General features: G+C 40.0%; 1 long non-coding RNA gene across 1 annotated transcript; it reads right to left on the minus strand.

The window, feature by feature from the left end:
• Positions 1-1937: 1937 nt before the first annotated feature.
• On the minus strand, positions 1938-19793 carry LOC309699386. Its single transcript, XR_014274316.1, has 3 exons — positions 19717-19793; positions 18522-18645; positions 1938-2745 (listed from the first exon to the last, which is right to left on the minus strand). It is a non-coding gene; the product is annotated as an uncharacterized lncRNA (long non-coding RNA).
• Positions 19794-20268: the final 475 nt, after the last annotated feature.

Raw genomic sequence — 20268 nt, forward strand, 5'->3', positions numbered from 1 at the left:
GTTTCATATGATACATGCATTATGTGTTGCAAAAATACTGCTTGTAGCTGGTAGTAGGTGAGATTGGGTTGAAATTTTAGTCCAGGTGTTTGGAACTTAAATAAAGAGTCAATACTTATCTGACAAAGAGTTTTCACAGGATGCTGTGTGAATAGACGCTTACTGCTTCCATAGAAATGAAGAAGGTAAGTAACAGCCTGCTGCTGCTACTCATGTAGACACATTTATAAAAGTAGAGGTTTGGGAAGTTTGCTGGTCTGTCCACTCAGGAGTATGTTAACACAGTCTTCCCAGGAGTGGGAATTCACTACAAGATCAGGCAGTAAAAACCAAACAAACCAATAGCTACGTCCCAAACTCTAGAGGCCTCATTTAGCATGTTAAATGTGAAAGTTTATGACATTAAAATTGGAAAAGCACAACAGCAAAACTACTACAGAAGTATGACTGAAAAAGAAAAGAATCAAGGTGCTACTAAGGCCCAGGCAAAGTCCAGACCTCAACCTGACTAAAATGTTGTGGTGACAGAGCTGCGCATAAGCAAAAGCCTGCAAACTTCAGTAAAATAAGTCAATGTTATAAAGACGAATTTGCCAAAATCCTCCGCAACAATGCAAGACATGGATAAAAGTCATATAGAAAACCATTGCTGCATGTTTTTGTTACTAAAGGTGGCTCTACGAGCTGCTGAATCATGTGGTATACTTATTTATTCACAGATATGTGATTCCCTCATTTCACAGCAGCCAACTTACCTGCAGGTATATGTTTGTTGTATTCTGACAGAGCTAGTACACAAACGTTTCCAAATGTTAAAACATTGCTCTAAAACCTCAAGAAGAGATGTCTACATTTAGGATCTATCATGTTTTGCTATTAAACTCCAGCTCTTGCCACTTTGAAACATACAACAATAATTCCCTGCCATCCATGATTAATAAAGACTCTTATTTTATCACATAATGCAGTTTACTGAATCTATCTGGTTCTGATTACTAACCTAATAAACTATTTTCCATTTTCTTGTACCTGCCCAGGACATTAAATGCTATTATGATGACAAATGAACACACAGACACACACACACACACACATGACCTGAGGATAAACCTCCGGGTCCATCCTCCCACTTCATCCATTCATCCCATTCATCCACTCATTCATTCATGAAGACAGATTAAGGTATTAAATTCCTCGTACACTATTCTCTCCAATCCCCTTCATGTACCCAGACTACATTATAAACCTGAGGGTGGGAGGTGGTGGTCAGAGTGGTGGGGGAAGGAGACGCAGATGCTTTTATTTTTGAATGATTTTTTTCCCCGGATTATTGCACAGAATCATGCACTGGAGGCCAGATAATCCAAATTACGCACACAGAAGACGTATAATCCACTCCCAGCTGTTGAGATGAATATCGGCCAGACGTACTTGATGTTCCAAGCTCACCACAGAAACATGAAAGCAGCCATAAAATAACAAGTGCAGACAGATTTAATTTGTTGCCCATTTGATTTACTGCTTTAATTATCTCCAACAAAGCTGCTATTCCCACATAAATGCCTCTGCTTTTATTGTTTGTGGCTTTAAATGTCACAGCATGTCCACATTCATTCTCTGAGACTTCTGCACACACAGGATTACATTTATTGGATTATTGAAATTAAAAGGCCTAAAATATCTGACTTACATTTATCTGCTTACTATGTACAAATTCAGATATTATTACTTCTTTAAACCACTTTCCTTTCACCTCCATTTTTTAAATGTGACAGCAGTTTTAAACCTTGGTCTCATGGCTGAATAAGCATCTTATGTAAAGGTCATTAAGGCAATCTCAGGCTATAACATTTCCAATAACCATACGGCAGCAAACTGAATGACATCAAAGAACACTCCACATGAATAAATCTCTTTATTCAGTATTTATTTCTCACAAGCACAATTAGAAATCCACAGCTGGAGCATCACACATATGACCACATGGTCCAGTCTGGTCCAGTGGACGGTTTTATAGAACATAAACACAGAAGAGAATGAGGGCAACATTTTCAGATTTCTGTGCTGCAAGTTGTTAAAAGATCACATCATTAAAGTATTAATTTAATCAGATTGGGAGGTGTGAGTCACTGTCAGCTGCACAGCCTTCTTACATTACACACTGCCTCCCAAACCACACCAAAGTAAGATGAGCCACGGAAAACTGTGCTGTGCTTTTCTTTGAGTTGCATTTCTTTGTAATGACAACAGACGAGTTTTATGGTTCTTCTCTCAGTCTGTTTCACCTCTCTGCCTTTCCTGATGTCTGTCCTGTTTGTATGTCTGTGCATCCTTCCCAGATGTGTAGCTTCCACTAGCTCCCTGGTTGGCATGTCTGTACACAATCAACCAATCACTATGTTGCGTTTCATTTGAAGTGGAACGTTAACTAATGAAGGAATGGCACAAGTTTTAGGACGATGATGTAAAAGGTAGACTAAGGTATATTATGCGCCGCCTATGTCGGCCTCCTCTCAAGCCTCCAGAGGCTTCCCCAACACCAGCTGCCAAAGTGCCTCCTTCATCGCCAGCCTCCAGAGGGGTCCCATCTCCTCAGCTGTCTCCTGTGCCGTCGACCTCCTGAGTTGCTTTGCCTCTGCTGCTCCAGGTCTTGCCCTACGGCCGAGCAGACATCCAGAGCTACTTATATTTGGACTCTTGTGCTCCCTCTTTTCTTTTTGTTTGGTTAAAAATGGCTGTTGTAATCTGTGTAATGTAAGAGAGTCATATTAGTTTTCTTGCAGGCAACACAATGAGGCAAGAAGAGAGATGAGGATAGGCATAGGTAATGCACTTAGGTGTGGGGACTTAGCAGGGGGGAGAAAAATAAGATTTAGTTTTTCTGAAAACTGCAGGACCTCTTGTCTGCTGAGGAATTCTTTTGCACCAGTGATGAGGTTCTGAATGGCTAGTGCAGCAAGAGATGGAAATTCAACCTGACTGGATCCAAACTGCCATTAACCCCAGAGAAGAAGAAAAAGGATTAAGACTAAGATGCATTGTATACCATTCTTGTTTAACTGTGACTCACTTAAAAAAAAACATACACGGATTACTGACCAAGCTGTATCTGTGAATTTGCGGCAGCATTGAAAAAAAAATCCAACATGCATCAGGTTGCATTCCAGGTATTTCTAGCAGTAGCTGAATGGTTTTACCTTGCTATCGAGCAAACAAAGCCTGTTTCTCTGACTGCTTCTACTGGAATAGAGTCACGCTGGGTTCCAACATCCGACTTCTGAGAAAATAGGAATGCAACCGAAAGAAAGTTTTCCCACGCACTCCCCCACTAGATTGTCTGCGTGCTTTAGTGGCAGTTATTGCAGCAGGTAAATGAAGCTTTCAAACATATACAAGTTCCTCTGGAGCAATTAATTTCAGAAATGTTATTTTCCACTTGAATTTTCATTTTGGGATTCTTTTTTATTTCTTTGACTAAATTTCACCAACTAAATATATGGCAGCAGTTTTTCTCTTACTTTCTATTGTTTTGATTCCATCTCCAGAATTTCTTTGTTTCCAATAAAACAAAAATAATTTCAGTGACACAATTCCAGCCTGCAATATGTGTTATAAAAGCTGCAGCTCCACAGTGCTCTGGAGGTTTACTTCTTTTATCTCGCTATGATGCATAAAATCAGATTTGATTTGAACATTTAAAATTCATCGAGTGACTTTGACAGTAAATTTCATGTAATCAGTGCACGAATGCTCCTTTACTCTTGGTTCAGCTCTCTCATGCTGGCACACCCTGGCATCATTTAATTATTAACATGCAACAAGGACAGACAGATAACTATTTACTGTCACACCAACAGACACTCTAAAAACACCAGTTAACCTGACCAGCATGACTTTGGACCAGTGAGGTGATTGATGCACCACTGTGCACACTGGTCAACTCACGTTACTAATCCATCTACATTATGAAGTTAGTTAGGTTAGTGTTTTACCTTCTTCTAGTTTAGTCCATGATTAACAGATTGTAATTTATTTAATGTTTTTCTCACCTAACACTCAAAGCACTCTTTGCATTGCAGACTGGATGCACGAGACATTTCAACCACCGGCCTCCTGAACAGCAGATAACCCACTCTAAATCCTGAGCTAACATAAATAACAACCTTAATAACAATAATCCAGGACATGTGACTGAAAACAGTATTATTACACACCACACCCTCATTAGCAAAAAATTCTTCTGAAGCCTTCTGGCCTGATGGTGGAATTGAACTCAGGACATTCTTGGTGTGAGGCCACCGTGCCACTGTGCTGCCAGTGAGCAATTTCCATGTAGTTTTATCTGCTGCACTAAACCTCTGATGCTGTAAAATAGTGCTCTCTCCGAGTCTCAGCTATTTTCTCCCACTACTCCAGATTTTGATACCTGCCTGCCCTCTCTACAGTGCTTCTCCCTCTGAGGTCCTTCTCTAATCCTTTTTATTTAAATCTGAACCTTTAAACACTTCACAATAGCCGTAGTGTTCCCCGAGCTTGTCATATTCTGTTGAACATCACAATAATATGATGTTACACAAGTCTTCTCTCAAAGGTCAACCGTCTGAATGTTTTCTCTTCAACTCAAAGCAGGTCTTGCCAAGCAATGTTCCACCCAATGTCTAAAAGTCACCTCACAGATCTTTAAATAACAGCACGCAGCATAGTTTAAACTGCATGTCTGTGAAAGTATGTGAGCTCCCCTTTCAAATGAATGGTCTCCACACAACAACGTGCATGTATGTACAAGAGATGCACTCTTTAATGCAAGTCTCCTTTCAGTCACATTAGTTGCCATGATAGGGACACATTAGAGCTAATAAAGCCAATAAAGGTTAAAACCTGGTGACTGTAGAAGAAAGGCAGCATTATATAACTGTCATCGCATATTAGCCTAAATCCACTCATGTGGCTGCCTTCCCTCATGAGCAGAATCATAAGCAGATAAAATGTGTCTGGAAATACAGATGAAGGGGGAAAAAGTGGGATGAAGGTCAGGAATGCTGATGGTTGTAAAAATGCATTCCCGGCTTGTGTCATATGACTCTGTAACACAAAGAGCTGGGTCTGACAGTTCACGCCTGCAGTCTGCTGCAGCGATCTGATTCTGGTTCCCATGATTTAGCTCAGTAACCCCAGCTCTCGTGATAAAATGGGCGAAAGGGCGTTTTAGGGCACACGAGGCTCATTAACAGTCACCTGCTCATGAGAGTTATGTAAGAACAAACCATCAGGATGATGTTCCAGTTTCTGATGATCAGAATCACAAACTCCATGTCCAGGGTATGGGAATGACAAGGATGACCAAATTGATTCAAGGTCTATGCAGAAAAAAGGAGACATCACATGAAAAAAGCTTAAAGCAACACTCAAGTGTGATTTAGTGTTGTTTATGGTCCAGAAACCTCTTAAAACTGCAGCAGCACTTCAGCTCTCATAAAAAAGGAGGAAAGAGTTTCTGATGATCCCTTTTAATGCCCCAAAGTCCTGGAATGGTTAATGCTCTTCTTCAAGTTGTTATTTCATTAGTAGTTGTGCTGTGTTTGATCTTTTACTGCTGTGTGAGCTCGTTGTGGTTTTATGGCAGGAAAACAGTGTTAGCTACCAATGATCCACCATGACTGAGGTTACCAGGGTGATTAGAGAGGCCGATCAGTGTTCATGTGTGTTAATGTTAAAGAAAGCAGCATCCCACAAGCTGTGTGGCTTATGAAGAATATGATACATTTCTGTGCTCTTCTGTGCATATTCAGACAGAAGCTAATGGGGGGAAAACATGTTTGCATGTTTTATTTGGAGCAGACAGGAGTGACTGACATGGGAATGTTGTGATCCCAGATTTACCAGGGCATGGGGTCGAGGTAAAGTGTCCTAAACAGTTGAAATAGAACATTTTTTATTAAAAATATCTTCTTAGTGACATTCAAATTTGTTTGCTATAAAGCTGTTGGATTCCTCCTTTTGTGCTTTTGGACCCTTAAAATGAAGCAAAGTCTGTTTTTTCCTTACTGTGATGTGAGGCTGACTGGGAATTACTGCAAAAACATGCCATGTTTCTGGGATTTAATATTTAACAGCACAGTTTTTGTGGTAGTTTAAAGCCACCAAATCATTTTGTAAGTGTACTTTATACTGTAGGTTTCACTGTAATTCTCCTTTCATGTTACTGCCACCTTGAGTTTCACTCTTTCTGCCAGTGTCCAGTGGGAAAACCATGCCTCACAACACGTGCTAAACTTCATAGTCCTGTTTGTGTATTCATAACTGGAACATAAAGTACTGGGACATGAACTTAAACTCTTGGCACCTCTTGTTTTATTTAGATTCTTCACACTGACATGGACCTGCTCTGCCTGCTCCGTCTGTCCCAGCAAACACATGCACTCACAGACGCAGCAATAATTTAATATGCTCACGCTTTGAAGAGGGGTATCACAGGTGCCCGTAGCATGCTGCGTCCAGACTGTGGCATTTCACACTGTGCACATCGCTGGTCAATTTGCAGCCCGTGTACAAGCTGAGCTATGTTTGGAGTCTCCTTGGACGTAGAACGGTTACACAAGCCTATCAACTCATCTTTTTCTTTTATATAAACACACTCCAACCTGCTGCTTCCTGCTGCATCAGACTAAGCTGTGCAGCAGGTTCAGACTGATGAATCAGGAGGATATGAGATGCTGCTATGCAGAGAGAGATTTCAAAGGTAAACGATGTCCTCTTATTCCAAACTGAGCTTGCACACAGCAAACTTCAAAGGGTGAAGAGCATCAGGCAGAGAAAGCAGAGGCCTGAGCTGCAGTCTTTGATCTGATATCTGGTTAAACGAACCATCTGCTTTCTGAGGAGCCACAAGTAGAAGCCACTTCCTTCCCTGGACGAATTACAAAGGCTACTTTCATCTGGGTCAGCAAGGAAGGAAGGAACCAGCTCAGTTCGGAAAATGTAGAGTGACAGTTTCTGCACAACTAAATTGTTTTCTCCATGCATAGTAAAGTTTAATGTCATCCTGGCAGGGCTATGTTCAGTGTACAGTTAAGTTTAAATGAATGAAGCATCATATTCATGTATGGAGTCTGTATGCCCACCATCCACTCTGCACCTGCTGCAAAACATTTAAGTCTGACCAGAAATTTAGAGCCAGGCTTTGTTTTAAGTAAGGAAAAGTTTGTGGTTTTGATTGCACCCCATCAGTAGGCAGCAATTTAAGTTAACTCTGCCAGAGATTACAACGCACTCAACTGAGCGTGACTGGAAAAACAATCTGTGCCGAAACGTATCTGTATATTTTCCAAAGTGAGCATCTTCCTTGCTTACTGACCCAGATGGAAGTAGCTTTTCTAATTTAGGAGGCTTTAATATGTTGGATGCTATTATGCATGATATTACGGGATGCATCACGGCATCAGCTCAATTTAAAACTCCTTGTTCTTTATTTAGAGCCCCATTAGATGTTACCACAGCAACAACCATTCTTCCTGAGATCAGATTAAATAAAACGGTCAATTAATGTTACAGAAAAATACTCTCAGTCAGTGGCAATGAAGCGATATTTAAACCAGCACCACAACACGCATCAGTCTTCAGGATTTCATAATGAAAAAATGCTCCTTCTTTAAATCTAGACTTAGCAGAGTTTCTTCTAAAAATGGCCAGTGTTTTAATTGATTTATTATAATCAGGGTTTGTATATCTTGCATTGATAACTTCTAATTTGCATGTCACAAAAAAGCCTTTGATCTATTATCCTTGTGTCCTTCTGCTCCTAAGATTAGGCTTAAAACGTCCTTTTAGTTGAGGCTGGATTAGATGACTCTCTGTGAACTTCCCACAATGCATTCAGAAACTTCTTTGTCCTTCTTTACACTATTTTGACAAACCACATCTGTAAATCTGTAACTCTTATTAAAGTTTGAGTTTTGTGTTGTCTCCCTATTTTCTCTTCTTTTTCCTCCTCAACCTTCATGGTGGCTGCTGCTCTCTGATCCTGCCTCTGCTGGAGGTTTCTTCCTTTTAAAAGGGACTGCTTCCTTCCTGCATTTGCCAAGTCCTGGTCATTTGGTTTCTCTATAACATTTTAGGGCCTTAGCTTTGCAATATAAAGTGCCTTGTTGAGAAGTGGTGCTATATCCATAAAACTTAAAGAACGTTTTATAACATGAGATAGAGGGCTGTTCGTTTTCTATAAATGCACCAGAAAAAGGCTTCAGTCAGTAAAACTAATTAGCAATAAGCAGTGCAGTGCACCTTCAAAAAGAATTAGAGGTCCAGAGATCTGTGAAGCAGATTAAAAGTAGATCCAAAAGGGACTGTGACCAGTCATGATGAGTTACACATTACCTTCTTCTCCTGTCTGTTTCAGGGTTGTAGCTGATTTAGGGCAAGAGGTTGTGTAGACAGACACAGGCAACCAATCACACCTACAATCAATTTAGACTCACCAATTAACTCCATGCATGTCTTTGGATTTTTTAGAAGCAGTCAGAGTACCCAGAGAGATCCCACAGAGACTCAGGGGGAGCATGCAAACCACAGCAAGAAGGTTTCAGATGAGGGTGATGGTAACCACTGCACCACTGTGCACCCTCACCTGAAACAACACAGAAATAAAACCTATCTGCACTTTACCTTGTTTACACTCCACAGTCTACCAGCAGTTTTTCCTGCAACTGTTTGTTTTGTGTCAATTCAAGCATTTCCTGCCTTTTATTTTACTTAAAAACACCAGATTTGTGTTAATTTGACACACGGGATTAATGTTTGTCTCTAATCGCATGCATGTGATTCAGTTTCTCTGTCACTGGGTATAAGTAGATGTAAGTTGCTTATTAAAACCTTCTTATTCTTCACTTCACTCTTGTGTCTTTGCTACATTTTAGGTGAACTTTTTTCAGATCCATAAATAATAATGTCTTCCTCAGAGCAGCTTGTTCTGAACACTTTGTTCTACATGTCTGCAAACACAACATCTGATATTGGCGTTATTGTCCTCGTCTCCAGAGGAGGTGCCAACATGGGCCGTATTCCAATATGAGAAAGAATATCCTTCGATCATTCACTCAGCTCAGGCCAAGCCTGCATTAAACTTAGACTGGCTGAGTATATGTTCAAGAGGATTGGGCCTGTGACGTGACGTGACGTGATTTTCTTCCACTTGTGAAACATTCCACATTTATTTCTAAGTAAGTATTGTTCATTCATGCAGTCACGGCACGCTAAGGACTTTCTCCCACATGCTTTTCTTTGTCTACAGAGCTGCATAAAACCCAGCTGGGCGAGGCAGACGATCGACCCGGCTGTCGAGTAGTGCGTCAAAGCGATGACAGAGTGCTATTTTTAAACGGCATTGACAAGCCATTATCACTGTAAATGAAAGGGTGGAGGAATGTAGGGTTAAATTAGGCACCGTGTTTCTAAACATCCTAACAGGGTATCGGCCTACAGTTTTGACGTCAACAAGAAAAAAAAAGTTTCCTTTGGGAGTCATGACAGCAGCATTGTCCCTATGTTTATGTAATACTATGCTTTTGTGTCAGAACGGGGAGGCAATGACACAAATTAGATGCACACAGCTGAACCGGTGCACCATCTTGGCCTACAAAAAGCTTAAAAGGGTTTAGTCATTCTGCAATCCGACCCTGTGTGAAGGGGAAAAGGTGCAGGTTAATATTCTTACACAGATGCATCAGTATTTTCGTGATAAAAACACTGTCACATGCACTGCAGTGACCCACTTCCACATGTGTCTATAAAACAAGATGAGAAAAAAGCTGTTCTCTGCAGGGGAGCTATGGAAAATTCCTCCTTTAGTGGCCAAAGAAACAGCATGGGTCCCTGAAGATGCCTGGACCAACTTGGCAATGATGAGAAGAATAACTGCCTTATCTGAAGAGTCCCTTGGAAACAAAAGCATTTCTCAGCATCAGACACTCCTGAAAGAGAAATGTGGATAAGCTATAACAACCTTCTGGAACAAAGATAAAGCTTTCTGAATAATCCATAAATTCTTGCTGTAAGTCTTTCTTTCACCCCTGTATGACCCAGTGCCCTCTGTCAGTGTTTAACAAAGACTGAAGGTTAAATGTGAAGCAGTTGCATAACAATGTTTTGCATGACAGCACCATGACTAACCCCTTAACCTCTTGTCTTCACGCACATAGCTGTCGCTATTTTTATTCCCCTTCATCCTTGAACTTGCAAGTGAATCTCTAAACAATCTGAAGGAAATATCCATTTCCAGACATCCAACCTCCACACGTAAGGAAAATCACAGCCCAGTTCATGAAGGTTAAAGTGCTTCGCAAACAAACCATAATCCATTTAAATATCTTTCTACTTTGACCACTCATGTTTTATAGGCAAAGGTAAGATCACCGAGTTGTACTCAGAACAATGGCAGCATGTTATGTTCACTGACACAACCGGAGGGCTGTTAAACGTGGTTTCACTATGAGCCAAACGCGAGACTGATATCAAAAGTCAGACATACAATCATGAAAGAGAACATTTTCACAGGAATTCTTGCAGTCCTGTGAAAAACTAAGAACACCCTACTGTTTCCACAGGAATAAGAGGGTAAGTAGCAGGCAGGTGCTGCTACTAATCTACCAATCAAATGCACTTAACTGATCATCAGCAACTCTGAGCACCTCTATAAAAGCTTTTGGCAGTTTATTGGTGTGTGTTATTAATTGTTATTAATGTCACACTCTTACCCAGAAATGCAATTCAGCCTAATGTCATATCGTGCAGTTGCAGAGAAACTGCTCGAGAGCAACATCTCAGATTCTGCAGGACTCAGATAGCATGTTAAACGTTTAAGTTCTTGACTGTACAATTAGAAAGAAGACAAATATGGCTCATTAGGAAGGGTTGCAAGAAGAAGGCCCTTTCTCTCTAAAAAAAAACAAGGCAGGACAGCTTAGGTTTGTAAAGTAGCATCTGAACGAACCAAAAGACCTCTGCAACAATGTCCTGAATAGAAACCTGAATAAATAAACCTCAGTGACATGAACTTTGTAAGAGTGGGCTATTCATAGGAAAGCAGCACTTGGCGATCTGGTGCTGATTATTTTCTCCAAACATTATTGTTGGGTTTTTACCTTACAGTATAAAACACCTTGAGGCAGCTGTTACTGTGAATTGGTGCAATATAAATAAAGCTAAACTGAATTGAATTAAATGGATAAACACGCCCCAAGGTGAATGAATGGATCCTGGGGTGGTTGAAGGGTTTTAAACAGCAGGCGGAAATCCACGAATAGAGGGAGAGATGGGAACCTTTGTTTCTTAAACAGACCTCCAAATCAGGAGGCTGTGTTTGGTGTATGAGGGGGGAGAGTGATCTGCCTTTGGTACAGTATTTAAGCCCAAGATTTAAAGCAGCACGAAGGAAAGACTGAATCATCGCTCTTGTTTGAAAAGCTCCCTTTTAACCACTCTCACGCACAGAGAGGTCGTCTTTTGCTCTGAACACTGAAAGAAATTTCTTACTGGTAACACTTCACCTGCAAAGGATGTCCCCTTTGTTCCTGCACCTCTTGGAGAATAATTTCTCCTGTATTAACAAGAGAAAGTTCTTCCAGCAAGATGAGCCATCACTTATAAGGAGGAGAAGCAGGAACTTAGATCTGGAAGTCGTGTCACACCATTTGGCTCCTGATCTTGTACAGTACACGGATGATTCAATTACTCTGTAACTGTTACATAAGAAGAAACATGAGCAGCAGAGGACACAGGGCTGAGACGCCTGTAGCAGTCCTTGCAAAGTGGAGGCTGCAGAAAGCCACTCTGCAGGAATTAAACCAAAATTGGCAAAGAAGATTTAATCAAGTAATTTCTGCATTTCATTTAAGTCTTTGCTTGTGGTCCAGCTGGTGCCAGTTTGGCACACTCCAGATGGGCATCAAACATGGCGAGGAATTATAGAATGTATTTATAAAATAAATGGACTGCGCATCCGAAAGACCGCGAAGCATCCGAGGTCGATGTCAGTCACAGGACAGCGGGTTTGCTTATGTAAGTGAGGTGATATCACACACAGGATGGAATAGCTGTGTTTGCCTTAGGATGATGTTCCCTCTTTCATAACACTTCATGTATTCTTAATCTTCCATCAGATAAGCGCTCACATACTTTTTACATCCTGCACACTTATCCCATCTCTCTCCGGTTTGAACCCATCGCTCGCTAAGTGCGACCACGACACTGCCGACTAGAACAGTGGACTTGCTGGACTTGTTGGCATTGCTGAATAAATGACTTTGCCCTGCGCATATGCATTTACATAACACTCTAATTCTGAATAAAAAATTATTCCCCTAATTTTGACTTTATTTACTAAACAATTTATAATTAAATGAGCCTTTAAAAAACATGGCCTGTGCTTTTCAACTCAGTGCCACATACCCCAGCAGGACACGTCTGCTTCACACTTAAGGCAATGCTTACAATGCATCAAATGAGGCGCAGCATGTTTCAAAGCCTCTCTGTTCTTTGTTGCTCAAAATAACATAGGGTTTATTTTGATGGAAGAGATGGACAGAGAGAACAGATGAGGAGGGCAGGAAGTGAAACATAGGAACATCACACAGAATCAAGCTAATTTTCAAAATAAAAGACTATGACAATAAGTCCACTACAGTCCTAGGGCAGCGGTCCCAACCTTTTTTGCGCCACGGACCGGTTTATGTCTGACAATATTTTCACAGACTGGTCTTTAAGGTGTCGCAGATAAATACATCAAAATAAAACCAGTACCAGAATCGAAAAAAGGAGATTTATTCATAACACACGGGAAAAGACCCAGGCAACCGAGTTAACGATAAAAAAATAATGATAAAACCTTAAATTTCACACCCTAGCCTCAACTCTCGCAACCTGGTACCAAACGACTCATGGACCGGTACTGGTCTGTGGCCTGCAGAGATGGGCAGTACTTGTAATGCGTTACTGTAATCCCATTACTTGCTTCAAGTAACGAGTAAAGGAAGGGATTACTATTGCAAAAAAGATAATTAGATTACTGTTACTTTCCCGTAAGCACTCTGCATTGCTGCATTACTAAAACCGTGATTTTTTTGCGAGAGTGTCTCATGACAATGACATGAGCGAGTGCGAAGTTCATGGCAACAGAACAGCTGTGTGCAGATCAACAATGGATAATATATCGAGTGGGGAGAGAGTATGAGCGTGCAGCGTTTAAAGCGTGGAAGTACTGACCTTACTTTGAGTTTGAGTCCATAAAAAGTGACAAAAACATTAGTGTCCGTTGTGCGTGGGAAGAAAACTTTTTACAGCGAAAAAACCCCCTAAACTTCCAAGCAAGCACCGAGTGCGTAACGACGTAATGAGAAATTCACAGAGAAACTTGCAGATTCTTCCACTGACCGCTGCAGCACACCTGCACCAGGGTAAACATCTGCCTGCCCTACTCCTGTTATACAGGTGAAAATAGAGTAACAGGACCGCTAGTCTTTGATTTTATTTATTTTCTGCTGTGTTTCACTTTATTTTATTTATTTGAAAGACTGAGTGTAAACACAAAAAACATATTTTATTTTATGTGCTGGAATGTGCAGAAAATAGGTTTAAATATTAAACAAATTTCTTCCAGTCAGAGAATATTGCATATAATTTAATATTTGCTTGATGCATAAAGTTAAAAGATTAAAACTAATAAAACAAGTTTTAAAAAGAGACGTTTCCAGTTGATTACATTTTGTATGATGGATTATGCAGAAAAAGTAGAATTGGGCTGAAAGATCTATCGCTTTATCACCTCTTCAGGTTGTAAATCGTATTTTTAAAAAGAAACTAAGTAAGTAACTAATTACTTTTGAAAATAAGTAATCAGTAAAGTAAAGGGATTACTTTTTTGTGGTGGTAATCAGTAATTAGTTACTGATTACTTTTTTCAAGTAACTTGACCAACACTGGTGGCCTGGGGGGGTTGGGGACCGCTGCACTTGGGCCTGCATTGGTCCCAGTGATGTAAATTTTGTCACCAAATGGTTAGAGACTGTGCTGCCTGCGTCCGTGTACTCAACAAAGTATAATCTAGGCTTTAGATGTAATCTTATAAACTCTCCTGGTATATTCTTTGGGTCATTCTGTGTAGTACCTGCGAATCATGACAAAATTATTAAAAGAGGAATTCACAAGAAATCTGTGATGTCATATTACCACATTACCATGCCCAGATTTTGATTTCTTTTTTCTTTTTAACATATTCCATATCAGTGCTTAGACTTGTTTCTGGACACTAGTTAGCCTTATCTGATTTAAATTCGGACAATCTCCCCTCAAGGTTCTCTTCTTGGGTAGCGTCGAGCATAGCCCCTGTTTTTAGATCACTCTCTTCAAGTCCAGTTATGACCACTTGCAATCTTCATTCTGCAATTTTACCAGAAACTCCAAACTTGAGGAGAGATAGCATCATCTCGACCCAAATTTCGCATCAAGGATTTTCACTGCTGATGAATGCTGAGTGTCTGGCTATGAGGAAAGATGTGTATTAGGTAAAGAGCAAGACTAGGTGAATGTTTGTTAGTTTTTTTGTCAACATTCATGAGCTCTTCCAGTGTGAATTCTTCCTCAAAGGTGAGACTGTCAATGCTGGAATTTTTTGGCCATACCAACCCAGGTTTTCTTCATGACCTGGGTCACTTTAAAGATTTAGCTCCCTGCAACTTCTGTTCCCCTTCTGTGAAATGAAAATCACTTTGAAGAAACATCACTCTGACGCAGTGAAACAGAAAGCATAATGTGGCTTCTACTGAAAGATTTAAGAAGAATGCAGATTCAAAAGAGTCGCCTGACAAGATGATTTTTACAGGGTGATAAGCCAAATTTAAGCGGTAAGGTTATTTGTATAGGCCCATTTCTAGAACTTCACAAATTTAAATGAAGTGATTTGGACACATCTTGATGTTAAATGCATATTTATAGTTAGCAAAAAGAAAGATATCAGTTTGCTATTTGTGTAAAATCCTTGACTCAGATGCAAAGTCATGAAAAAAAGGCCTACTGCTCTTTGTCACCATCTGACCACAGCAGTTAGGGTCATTGTGGCCTGATGTGCTTAGAAAACTGAAGTTAGACAGGCATACAGTACTCTGTCCCCAGGTCTTCTCTTCCCATAAAGACATAAATCAGAACCATGGCATGCCCACGACGAAGTAGTAATGATTTATGACAGGTTCAAAAGCTGAATAATATGAATTTAAGGAGGTTTATCTTCCATTTCATGTCTGAACCAGGGGAGTCATTGAAAACCAGCTTAAATCGTGCCTTCAGCCCACACTCAGTGGTCCCGAGTGTCTTGGAACATCACGGTCATGCCTCACTGACACCGAATTTTAATGGCGAGAGAGAAATACTAAGTTCATCTCCATCCGGTGAATCACAATCTCTCACATCTCAGAGAACATCCAGACTGCATCTGACAGGCCGCCCACAAGTGGTCAGATCCATCAGCTCGTCATCAAGAAGCAACTTAATGACCTTTTGTGGGCATTGATGGAGTCTGGATCACATAAACCTAAGTTTTACTCATATAATCACTGCATGTTACACATGGACACAGTATGCTAGTGCTAGTATGACTTATTTTTTGGACAGGGCATTTTGAAGTTCTCACCATGTTGACTTTTTAAAGCTAGAAGTTACTAAATTTGAAGAACAAAATGGGAAGTACAAATGTATCAACTGATACTAGCATGCTCCTTCCTTCCATAAAGTGTGCAAATTAATGGCTAATTAGCTAAGACACACACAGGCTGGCTTTCAGTTCCCTTTAGCTGGATACCTGTCAATCAATACAGCACCCATACAATAAATACAGAATAATAGTGTGCTCTGGTCCAAAACAGAGTGTTGGGTCTCAGAGAATATAGAGAAAAATAAATAAACACCAGCACTCACTGGAAAAAATACTTGATATAAATATTTTTCAATGGGCAGAATGATAGATCAGCAACAATCCATCATCAGCATAATTCCTCATCCTGAGGATGGACTTTAACGCCAGTCTTGAACTGCAGCTGATATTTCTACAGCCTCACTGAGCTACAGCATAGTGGCTCAAATGCTACAAGCTGAAGGTCATCTCTAACCAGACTCTGCAGGAGCTGTAGAGGATCACCAGAGCAGAACAGAGGCTACCGCTGTCTTCTGCAATCCAAGAAGGAGGAATGAGAGTCTATCCGACCGTGGGACTCAAGACATCTGAGTGACAACAGCAACTTGACCAGACTGTAGGGAAACATGAGGCAGGAAGGCAAAGCAAAACAGAGTGACGGGACTTCTTATTTTTAAATAAATCATGTTGTTGGCTCAGAATGATTAAAGAATAAAAATAAATCGCAAGATATACTTTGGCAGGGATTAGTACACCTGGGAAACTGCCAAAATTAAGTTTATGTCTGGGTAGAGCCCAAAGCTGTTTTTGTACCAAGCTCTATGTTTTGTAATGCTGTTAAGTTGATTTTATCATAGGAGTTCTCCTCAAATGAATTTATACACTGCCAAAACACAACAACATTTGCCTCGAGGTGCTTTATCTCTGCAATAATACAGAGGAAACAGAAAATCAAAACAATCAGATTGAGAAAGTGGTTTGGCGACAGCGGGAAGGAAAAATTCCCTTTTATAAGGAAGAAACATTTGGCAGAACAAGGTTTAGGGAGGGGCAGCCGTCTGCCATACGTCTGTGGGGATTGGCTCACCTATGGAGCTAGCCTCAAGTGGCCACAAGTGGAACTGCATGTTTTGCTTGCGCTTCATTTTTTTCTGGCTCACTTGGTTTTAATTTAACATTCACTGTTTGGAAGTTACAGTTCAATCATGTCCCTTTAATGTCCCTCAGTCCCATCATAATCCATGCAAACCATTTATAGAAAATAGACTGGATGATGTAGTTTGTAGCCCTCTGCAGTCTGTGGTGTTCTGGTGTAAGTAACACAATATGAACAGTGAGCCATTGTATCACGCATGTAATCACATAAATCCTGCCCCAGTTCAGAACGGGGATTTGTCCAGAAAACTGGTTTCTGCTGCTGGTTTCATCTCGATGAATGGGCTAGCCTTTCTCCCAGAATCACAGATTGACTGAGAATTGATTCACCTCAGCTTTTCAAACTAATACAATCTAGGACAGATTTGGGTTTTTTTAGAAACAGTGGAGGTTTTTATTGATTATCAGGTCAACAGCTAAGCTTGTCTAATCATGAACAAAGTTACTAGAAGGCAGTATAAGTCAGTAATTCTTAATCTGAGCTGTGTTTAAAGCAAAGAGGAGAGTCCAAAGTAAGTGTAGGTGATAAAAAATATTAATAAAAGGTGAAACTAAAACTAAATAGTAACACTCAGAAATGTTTTGCTCCTTGATCAGAGCTGCTTAGTGCTAGTTATGCTGCAACAAGTGTAGGCTGCTGGGAGATTCCCATGACGCATTGGGTATTTCTTCTTCAGTTACCTTTCTCATTCACTATGTGTTACAGAACTCTCTGCATACTTGTTGCTGACCTCTGTCTCTCTTCCACAGCATGTCTTTTGTCCTGTCTTCCTTCTCACACCCCAACCAGTCGAGGCAGACGGCCGCCCCTTCCTGAGCCTGGTTCTGCTGAAAGTTTCTTCCTGTTAAAAGGGAGTTTTTCCTTCCCACTGTTGCCAAATTGCTTTCCCATAGGGGGTCACATGATTGTTGTGTTCTTCTCTGTATGCATTGTTGTAGGGTCTACCTTACAAAATAAAGCACCTTGAGGCGATTTGGGGTTGTATAAATAAAACTGAATTGAAACAGGTAAACATAACTTGATGTAACTGAAACATCCAGAGTCCCCAAGTCGTATGAATTTAGATTTCATAAATTTTGAATTAACCTGAGCCCAACAAATGAATTGAAGTGAAACTGAACACGTCTGTAACCTGATTTAGTTTGCTCTATGAATCTATATCTTTATGTGTATTTAAGAGGGGACTGCACTGCAGACACCAGAAAGAATTACTAACGATTACTGTCCTTCTTACAGGCAACACACAGGTTTATAACAGAAAACAAATACAGAGAACAAATGCTGCTACCTGCTGATGAAGTGTGCAGGTGGCAACTGAGAGGCTTTGCTATTCTTATTCTATCTCAATTTTCCATCTGGCATTGTATGACGTCTGAAGTTCAGAAAATGAATAATCCTGCATGATGCAGCAGAAAGTCGTTGGCTTCAATCTCCTGTTAAAATTTTCCATTAAAAGACTGCACGCAGGATTAAAATGGACAGGTTGATGCATGGAGAAAACCAGGAAAAGAGGAGATCAAATAATTAAGATTTCACTCCAAACCTTGCTAGATTCCTAACAACATGCCAAACGCAGACATTCAGTCTGTGATTTCCCTCTGTTCTGATGCTGTTTTCCATTTAGTCCATTTCTCCTTCGTTTTCTTTTCCATTTATGGCCAATCCTGACAACACACAGACCATGAAACTCACAGCGTCGGTCTTGTCCAGCCTCACAGGGAGCCAATTACATGCCGTCGATATTTGCATCAGTCCACATCAGTGCTTTGAGGCAATTTCCAATTATGGGAGCAGCAGGCACTCCAATCGAATGACACTGATGAGTGAAATCAAATTATTAGGTAACATACTGCCCGCTGACAGAAAATAATTTATTGAAAACAGCATATAGCAATAAAGTGTAACTAAAGCTCATTTTAATTAAACAATATTAGGAACAATATTAGGAATGGTTTAATTAAAATGTTAAGTATGTAATAAATACTCAACAAACGTTCCAGTAGACCCATTTGGTGTTAAGCTCTGTTTATTAGTTTATTACAATAACTGCTGATATTAAAGTGTTGAACCACTATATATGATGATGGCAAATGTTTAACTCTGTCTCTTAATTTGTCGAGGTTTTGGAAACAGTTGAGCATGGTTATTTTGGTAAACAGAGTAAACAATATTGTTTTGTCTGTGAATGCTGTAAGTTGGTTTTCAAATTAATTGTCATCTAGAACACAATGTGTCAACTTCTCCAGGTCTTCTTTCTCTTTTTCTCCGTATCCAAAGAAGTTCCCCAGGGCTCCATGTTAGGACCACTGGTCTTCTGTCTATATAATCAACCTTTGTGATAATTTATCAAATGCTGCTTCCCATTTTTATGCAGATGACACATTTATCTACTGTTCGCCACCTTCAGTAGTACAAACCCTCAAATTTCTGCAATCTGCCTTTGATGATGTTTACTTTTCAACTTAAATGCAAATCCAGGTTCATGTTATCCTCAAATGACAAAAAATCCAAACCATTTAAATTTAAATGGTTACATATTATAAGTATCTATAATCCAAATGTATCTTTTAAAATTTCACCTGAAAGGCTTAAAGTTTCAACTTAAAGAATAAATGTTGTTTCTCTCTCTGAGTTAGGAAATACTTCATCTCTGCAATTTGAATAGAATAATAGAATAGAATAATCCTTTAATTGTCCCACAAGGGGAAATTTGGTTGTAACAGCAGCCAGAAAGACACATATACAAACAAACAGTACACAGGACACAGAACAGAAACATACACAATTTTTTTCTTACATATTTACATTAAGGACAATGATTACCGTAAACAGAGTACTGTACAGTTATTAAATAAAATAATAATAAATATTAATAAAATTTGTTTACCTTCATTGGATTACAGCAGGGGTGTCCAACTCCAGGCCTCAAGGGCCGGTGTCCTGCAGGTTTTAGATGCGTCCTTGATCCAACACAGCTGGTTTAAATGGCTAATTTACCTCCTCAACATGTCTTGTGGTTCTCCAGAGGCCTGGTAATGAACTAATCATTTGATTCAGGTGTGTGGACCCAGGGTGAGATCTAAAACCTGCAGGACACCGAACCTTGAGGCCTGGAGTTGGACACCCCTGGATTACAGTGATCTGCTGTCTATGAATTCACCAGACCAGCTACTAAAGAGGTTGGAAACTTTCTATCATTGTGCGTTACGTTTTATTATTGGCTGTAAAAACTGTGCACATCACTGTTCTGTGTATCTCTGCTTAGGATTGTTTCTTCTTATCTGTACATCTGCATGTGTACAAACCACAGTCACTGCGGGCTACACTCTCAATTCACATTAGTGTGACTACTTTTAATCTTGTTTGTGTTCACTTGTCTGTATTGAACACCAATTGTAATTTTTTCTTTAGCTGTTATATGTATGTGTTCGTTTTGTTA

This window comes from Aulonocara stuartgranti, assembly GCF_965226115.1.
Source record: "Aulonocara stuartgranti genome assembly, chromosome: 22".
NCBI lineage: Eukaryota > Metazoa > Chordata > Actinopteri > Cichliformes > Cichlidae > Aulonocara > Aulonocara stuartgranti.